The sequence below is a fragment of the Microcaecilia unicolor genome, unplaced genomic scaffold (genome assembly GCF_901765095.1).
Source record: "Microcaecilia unicolor unplaced genomic scaffold, aMicUni1.1, whole genome shotgun sequence".
NCBI lineage: Eukaryota > Metazoa > Chordata > Amphibia > Gymnophiona > Siphonopidae > Microcaecilia > Microcaecilia unicolor.
In genome coordinates, this window is record NW_021963268.1 from 117764 (window position 1) to 125137 (window position 7374).

General features: G+C 43.4%; 1 protein-coding gene across 2 annotated transcripts in view; it reads right to left on the bottom strand.

Moving 5' to 3' along the window:
- The window catches only part of LOC115459126 (guanine nucleotide-binding protein G(I)/G(S)/G(T) subunit beta-2), a gene marked incomplete at its 3' end in the record, with an annotated part of 103380 nt that extends 97154 nt beyond the window's left edge, over positions 1–6226 (bottom strand). For both annotated transcript variants that reach the window (XM_030188998.1, XM_030188997.1), the window contains 1 exon segment: positions 6062–6226.
- Positions 6227–7374: the final 1148 nt, after the last annotated feature.

The following is a 7374-nucleotide window of genomic DNA, read 5'->3' on the forward strand; positions in this document are numbered from 1 at the left end:
TAACAAGGGAGTCCACCCTGGAGAGCTGCAATTTCTCTTTCTCCTTCGGAACCAATGGGTAGATGTGAGCCATGCCTCTTCCCACTCTCAGTCCCACATCCAGTGAGACTCATTTCTGCTATAATCAGGTCCTAAATGTCACGATGCATCGGGAATGCCTCAGAAAGACCTCTATGCTCCCTAATGATCGACGAAGACGGACTCCTGATACAGAAGCAGAAAGCTCCTCAATGGAAAACAACCCCAGTGCCTCAGAAGAGTACCGAGCTCCTCTTATGAAACAACCTTAGTACTTTCGTGTCGGCTCCTCTGACTAGACTGAGGCTACATCAGATAATGAGGGAGAAGCAACAGTGGGGCAAGAAACTGAAGCACCTTATAGCAACTCCAACTGTCACTGCTTCAATCAATAAGGCCTGGTATAAGAGCAATATAAACTCCAGAGAAAAGATTCCAATGCAGTTAAATGCTTGGTTGGGCCCTGAGGTTGTAAAATGGCGGCTGTGCTCCATATGTGATCAGAGAGGCTGGCTGTTCCTCACTGCCATTCGGCCCCAACAAATGACACCCGTTCCCATGCTCTCCTGCATCAAACCGCACTGGCCCTGCTGGAGAACCCAAAGTCCCCAGTATATTCGGGTGCTGCCGCCGTTTCCTCCGTGTTCCTCTTTGGAAGGACTTCTCCTCTTTATACAACATCCCCCCCCCCTCATGTACCTATGATCCATTGCTTGATCTTGACTATTACTTCACTCCTCAATGTCTTCTTTTCACTCTTCAAGTGGCACCAGCTGGACACTTGCTCTTCCATAAGATTTCTGTCATACTGGCACAGAGTCTCTCAGGTCGAGGAACACATAGATAAACAGCAAAATTCCCCAAACCACTGGACAGCCTCCAGTCACAAAACCTACTTACTTTCAAACATGTAGCTACTAAGCTCCTTCCCACAACGGACAAGAACCTAGAAGAACCAAGACTCTTGTCCAGTTCTTGGCAACCTCTTTCCTTAGAAAGGAACAGGTGAAATACAATTCCTTCCACAAAGGCAAACAAGACAAGGGAGAGCAAGTTTTTAGCCCCTAGTTGTTGCTAGTTCCTGCTCTCCAGTATGAGCATCAAAATATACCAATGTACTCAGCCTTTAGCTCTACAGTGACATGAAAGTTTACCTACGCCCTCCCCAGCCATGATTTCTCCTATTATTGCATATATGTTGCACTGAATGGTTTGTGATCTTTGTTTAATATTACTCAGGTTCTCTTTAACCAAAACGTGAAACACAACACCATTTTAAAATTATTTCATTTTTTTAAGAAACAAAGCTATCCAATGCCTGTAACACCCATGTGTAAAAGCAACTACCTCTAAACTTAATAACTGGTTGCATCACCTTCAGCAGCAATAACTGCAACCAAATGCGTCCTATACTTGGGTATCAGGCTTTCACATCATTGTTGAGGCATCTTAGCCCACTCCTCTTTGCAGAACTGCTTTAATTCTTAGGTTTTCCTGCATTAACTGCTTGTTTCATGTCCTGCCATATCATCTCTATTAGGTTCAAGTCAGGTCTTTTGATTATGCCAATCCAAAATTTTCTCCTCAGCCACACGTCGACTTGTTTTGGCTACTGTCTTGCTGCATAACCCAATTATTTCAGCTCATGAACAGATGACTGAACATTTTCCATAAAAATATTCTAGTACAGTGTAGAATTTGTGGTTCCTTCAATAATGGCCAGTTTCTCAGGTCCTCAGGCAGGAAAGCATCTCTACACCATTGCACTACCATAGCCAGGTTTGATTGTTGGTATAACGTTCATATTATGGAATGCTGTATTTGCTTTACAACAGACATAATGGGACCTGTGTTGTCCAAAGAATTCCACTTTTGACTCATCTGTCCACAGAACCAAAAGACATGGGGATCATCCAGGCGTGTTTATGCAAATGTGAGATGTGCACCGATGTTACTCTCGGATAGCAATTGTTTTCTATCTTGCTACTCTCCCATTAATACCATTTTTGCCGTCTCTTATTGTGGCGTCAAGAACACTGACCTTAAGCTGAGGCAAGCAGAGCAGTCAAGTTACCCAGTTCCAGGCTGGAGGCTTCTTAGCCAGTCCCGATTTTGAATCTACATCCCAGTGCAGTGTGGGGTTTGTAGTGCCTGATCCTACCCATTGGAATCAGTACAGTAGGTCCCATAATGCACCAGGATGGAGAGGTCACAAATCCAGGATTGTTCCAAAATCTCCAGCCTGGAACTGGGTAACTTATCATCTCTGGGCAAGAGAGGTCTGCAGTTCTTTGGATGTACTTCTGGGATGTTTTGTGACTTCCTGGGCGAGTTGTTGCTTCACCCTTGGAATAATTTTGGCAGGTTGGTCACTCCTGGGAAGATTAACCACTAGTCCAAGTCTTCTACATTTGGAGATAATGGCACTCATTGTGATTTGGTGGAGTCCCAGAGCTCTAGAAATAGCCTTGTAACCCTTTCCAGACTGACATATTTCAACAAGTTCTTTTCTCATCTCTTCTTAATTTCCTTTGATCACGTCATAGCATTCTTGTAGACACTCTGTGGGGACCACTCTCGTAGTAAAGTTCAATATAAGAGATTTAGATTCAGCAGGGCTGGCTGCAATCAAGCCTGCCTGTGTTCAATCAGCTGAATAATTATCAGTTCAAATCTGTTCAATTGGTTGATTGAGTAATTAAGCAGTCACTTTTTCACATGAGTCATATGGGTACTTCATTTATGTAAGGAACAAAGTTATCCAAAAGCTCTATTGTGTGTTTACGCAGTTCCTTTTGTCTAATATTACATTTTGTTTAAAGATCAGAAACCATTCAGTATGGCAGATGTGCAATAAGAGGAAATTGGGGGGGGGGGGGGGGGAGGGGAAAGACACCGCTGCGACAATCAGCCTTCTTTATTGCTCCCACTCTTTGGAACTTCCTGCCTACCACACTTCAAAAGTTTAGAGCTCTGAAGACGCACCTGTTTTCCCAGGCTTTCCAGGGTTCGCTGGAACAGCAAGTAACTGGTTGTGTGGTAACAACTTCCCTGCCTACTCTTCTTTCTCTCTGCGCCCCTATCGATAATTCTCGTAGTTCTCTATTTAGCAATTTAGTCAGGCTTCGTTTATGCGCTAAGCCACTATTCTATAGACAATATTCTTTAGAGAATAGCGCTCAGTACTTAAAATTTTTCAGCACTGATTTTTTAATGCCATTTATAGACTGTAGTCCTAAGTGTAAAGTTGGACACCCAATTTTATAGAATTAGAGAAAAAATAAAACTGGCGGAATTCAAAAAGGCGTGGGATGAACACAGAGGATCTCTAATTAGAAAATTAATGGTATAAAAAAACAAAACTTAAAGGGTTGCATATGTATTGACATGTGTCAATTCTGGGCTGGAGAGAGCTTCAATGGAAACTCCAGTGGTTTGAAACATGAGGACAGCGCCGGGTGGAATTCTACAGTCTACGTCCCAGAAACAACAAAGAAAGACCATGATCAAGTATAGAATGTCACGTTCATTGTTGATGTAATCTTGAATTGAGAATAAACGTGACTGTTGGGCAGACTGGATGGACCGTTCAGGTCTTTATCTGCCGTCACTTACTATGTTACTATTTAAATAGGCTAATTACCCAGAAGACCCAATCTGCCTACTGCCCTTTCAGAACCAAAACCGAGCACTCTTTTTCTTGTCCTTTATCCCATATAACCCACCATACAAGACACAAGCTGAATGGACACTATTTCTCCAATACCCTCCTTCAGACTCATCTGACCGTCTACCTTCTCTCCAGTCTACAGTTCTGTCCCCAAAGGTTGAGGTGTAAGACCCAACTTCTAGAGAGAACACCTATGAACCATTTCTGTTTTTGGAATTTCCATCTCAGTACACTGGGAAATTTGCAGTCCATTCTCTTTCTATAAATCTGCACTTGAAACGGAAATATATCAGTTGTGTTTAGGATCACCCTCATCTTTTGATGCCAATCTTCCCACCTTCATCCCATCTCAAAAACCAGGAGCAATGAAACATCTATTAGGTGGGAGGCCCTCCCACACACACCACACGTCTTTAATTGTGCGTGCAAAAATTGACAAGGCCATGGCACACGTGATCCACCAGTCACATTTCTCTGCAAAAAGTGGTCAGTTAGCCTTTAGTTCATTATTCTCCCAATATTTCTGTATTGGAGTTCTCAGAACATTGTCACCCCACCTGCACATTTACTACTTACCCTACTGGTATGAGATTTTATGGGACAGAGGTGATCTACCTCACTAGGTGAACCCAAATAAACAGAGTCCTGACTTGGCCTCAATACTTACACAGAAATATAGCTCCAATTTCCTTAAGGAATTATAAGTCTACCCAAGGAATTGGGGTGGGGGAGCCAGAATTGGTTTTACTTGTTCAAGCTGACCAGGCTGTGATTGTGAAGCTATATAATCCACAGGGTTTCCAACTACTGTTCAGGCCAATACAATCCTAGCTGCATCACTATATGGATTTGTAGTTCTGACATCCCCCCACCCCAAGACAATCTTCATGTAAAATAGTGATTGACAGCATACAAAGACCAAAATGGATCATCCAATCTGCCTGTATTCATTCAACCAATTCTGGTAGCAACACAGACAAAATCAACTATGTAAGAGGCACCTTCTCCCCCCCACCACCCCGAATCCTTTGCCTGTCCTCCACATCTGTCCAGATCATGCCCCAAATCTGCCAAAATAAAGGACTTCATCTCTTCTGCTTATAAGCGATTTCTGGTCTCACCATCCTTATTAAAAATAGTTCAAGTAATTTATCTATCAATACTGATTTCCCAGTGAACTATATCCAGGCCTGAAATTACTTTCCAGTGGAGATGGTGAAGGCCAGCACAAATTTTGGATATCCTTGAATAGATATGGAAAAGAAGTTGGGGGATTAGGAGGGAAGATGGAAGACATGATGGAGAGACATTGGCGGGGGAGGAGAAAAAAGTTGATACTGTATTGCACATGAGAATTTACATGCTTATCTACCCAAAAGTGCAGTGCAGATTGGATGAGTTAATTTGGACTTTATCTGCTATCATTTTCTCTGTTATCCAGGCTACTGTTGCAAGATCCTTGACTTGGGCCAAATTCTCATTATATACAGTAGCTGCTAAGCATGCATCCCTCCAGGATGAACAGTAGACTGGTCCTGGGGCTTCATACATCCATTTTAGTTTATATCATGCCTCGAACTAGAGGACTGGGGAGGTCTATAATTCTTTTTTTATGCATCAAGTAATGAGAACGCAAGTTACAAAAATGTCTCTCCAAGAAAGCCGGTCGAGATTTTACCATTTACTGATCTTGCCAGATTACAATTAACACACCTGCATTCCACACCCCCATGCATTTTATGTACCCCATTACTCCATGATACCACTGGGTATCCACACTCCAGTTATTTTCCAGGTGAGCATCCTAGTAACTAACACCCACTACATTTGCATACACAGGCCCAAATAAGACCCATAAGCCTTGTCACACCAACCTGCCAAAAAGCACTTCAAACCAGAACACCCCACACAGCTCAAAGATGGCCCAGCATCAGGGAATCCCGGTGGCAGAAAACAACGCTTCCACTCCCCCCAAAAATGTCAACACTTATATGAAACAGGAGCAGATCACACCAAGGGGGCATAGAAACAAACAAACACAAAAAAATCACAATTATCTCTATTGCCAACCCATCTGACAAAGTAGCCATGTCCCGGAAGCTGGCAATCAAATCACTAATCTGAAGACGTTCAGCCTATCTTTAGCATGCAAAGTATAATTCATGTTATTCATTTATTTTTAGCATTCTCCCTCAGTACAAAACCTTTAATACTGAAGTTCTGCATTACATACGCGTGGGAGTATAAATGCATCACGTCCACAGACATTTTCCTTGTTTGTGGGTATTAACCTTAGACTAGGGCAGGCGTTTGCCATATGTAGCTGCAATTCACAGGCTAACATGCAGACGGTGACTGAAAAGACATATTTACCGTTCTTTTCGTTATGTCTTGGATTGTAGTTCCTGCTTTCAGGTGGGGTCAATTTTTTTTTGAGGTTGCAAGATCTGCAGATGAGAAGTAGAAACGTGCCAGATTCCCCTCTGGGCTGATTCCAAGTCAAGAGCAACTCAGGGTGGAGCTCCGTCCCTGACAAGCACCTTCTGCAGCCCGTGTGCAACACCACAAGCCACGCCCCTCGCTCTCTCCAAACCTACTGCCTGACAACCAAAAGGAACGAGCCACCGTCTCGCCCAATCACCATTGCCGAAGGGAGGTGAGTTGTTTTTTTTTTTTTTTTCCAGAAGCCACATCCCTTTCCTCCTGGCGCCTGCCAATCACGTGAACCGGAAAGCTCAACCGCCAGAGGCTGGCGACCCCTCTTAGTCGCGCCCTTTGCCTCTCGGTTCCGCCTCATTTCACTGCCAATCAAACTAAATGGGCAGCCGTACCAGCCAATCAGAGAGAAAGAGAAGGGCGGGCGGCCATTTTAGAGGCCAATCAGCATGCATGTCCCCAGCCTGTCATTTGCACTAATTGGAAATAAGAACATTTGATTTTATTGTTAATACAAGAGAGAGAAACAATGAATGAATGGGTGTTGTAGCAACAGATTCAGATTCTTCCACGTTCCCCTGAAAACAATGACAGCATTGCAAAGGCACCATCACGTCTTCTAAGACTTTTCTTATAGAGGAAGTGTGATTGACTCACATAAGAGCATCAGTGGTTCATCTAGCCCAGTATATTGTTTCCAGCAGTGGCCAACCCAGGTCACAAGTACCTGGCAGAAACCCAAATGGTAGCCAGGGCAAACAGTGGCTATGTCTATCTCAGTAGCAGACCAAGGACTTTTTCCTCCTGGAACTTGTCTAAGCCTTTTAAACCCAGATACACTAACTGCTTTTCCCATCCTCTGGCAACCAGTTCCAAAGCTTAACTATTCTGGCTTAATCCGTCCTCTTTTTCTGGAGCCATATGGTAACCCTACTTGAATGGGTTTTGCCTGCTATGGTAATAGAGCAAACTAGGAGTGAGAACCAGAGCAAGAGAGTAGGAGACCTGTACATTTCCCATGATTAAGTACAACAAGTTTATATGTGCAGAACCAAGAGGATATCTGATCTAATTTGATGTTGAGTGATTGTATACAGTGTTTGATGGGTTAATGTGTGCAAGAAGCTGGATGTCATCAAGGCCAGGGACGGATAGTAAGCAGACTGAATTTTTACCAAGAAAGATGGCCCCTTATAATCTCCAGCTGGTGGTACTCCAATAGTTCAAGCGGGATATGCTCTCATCATTGA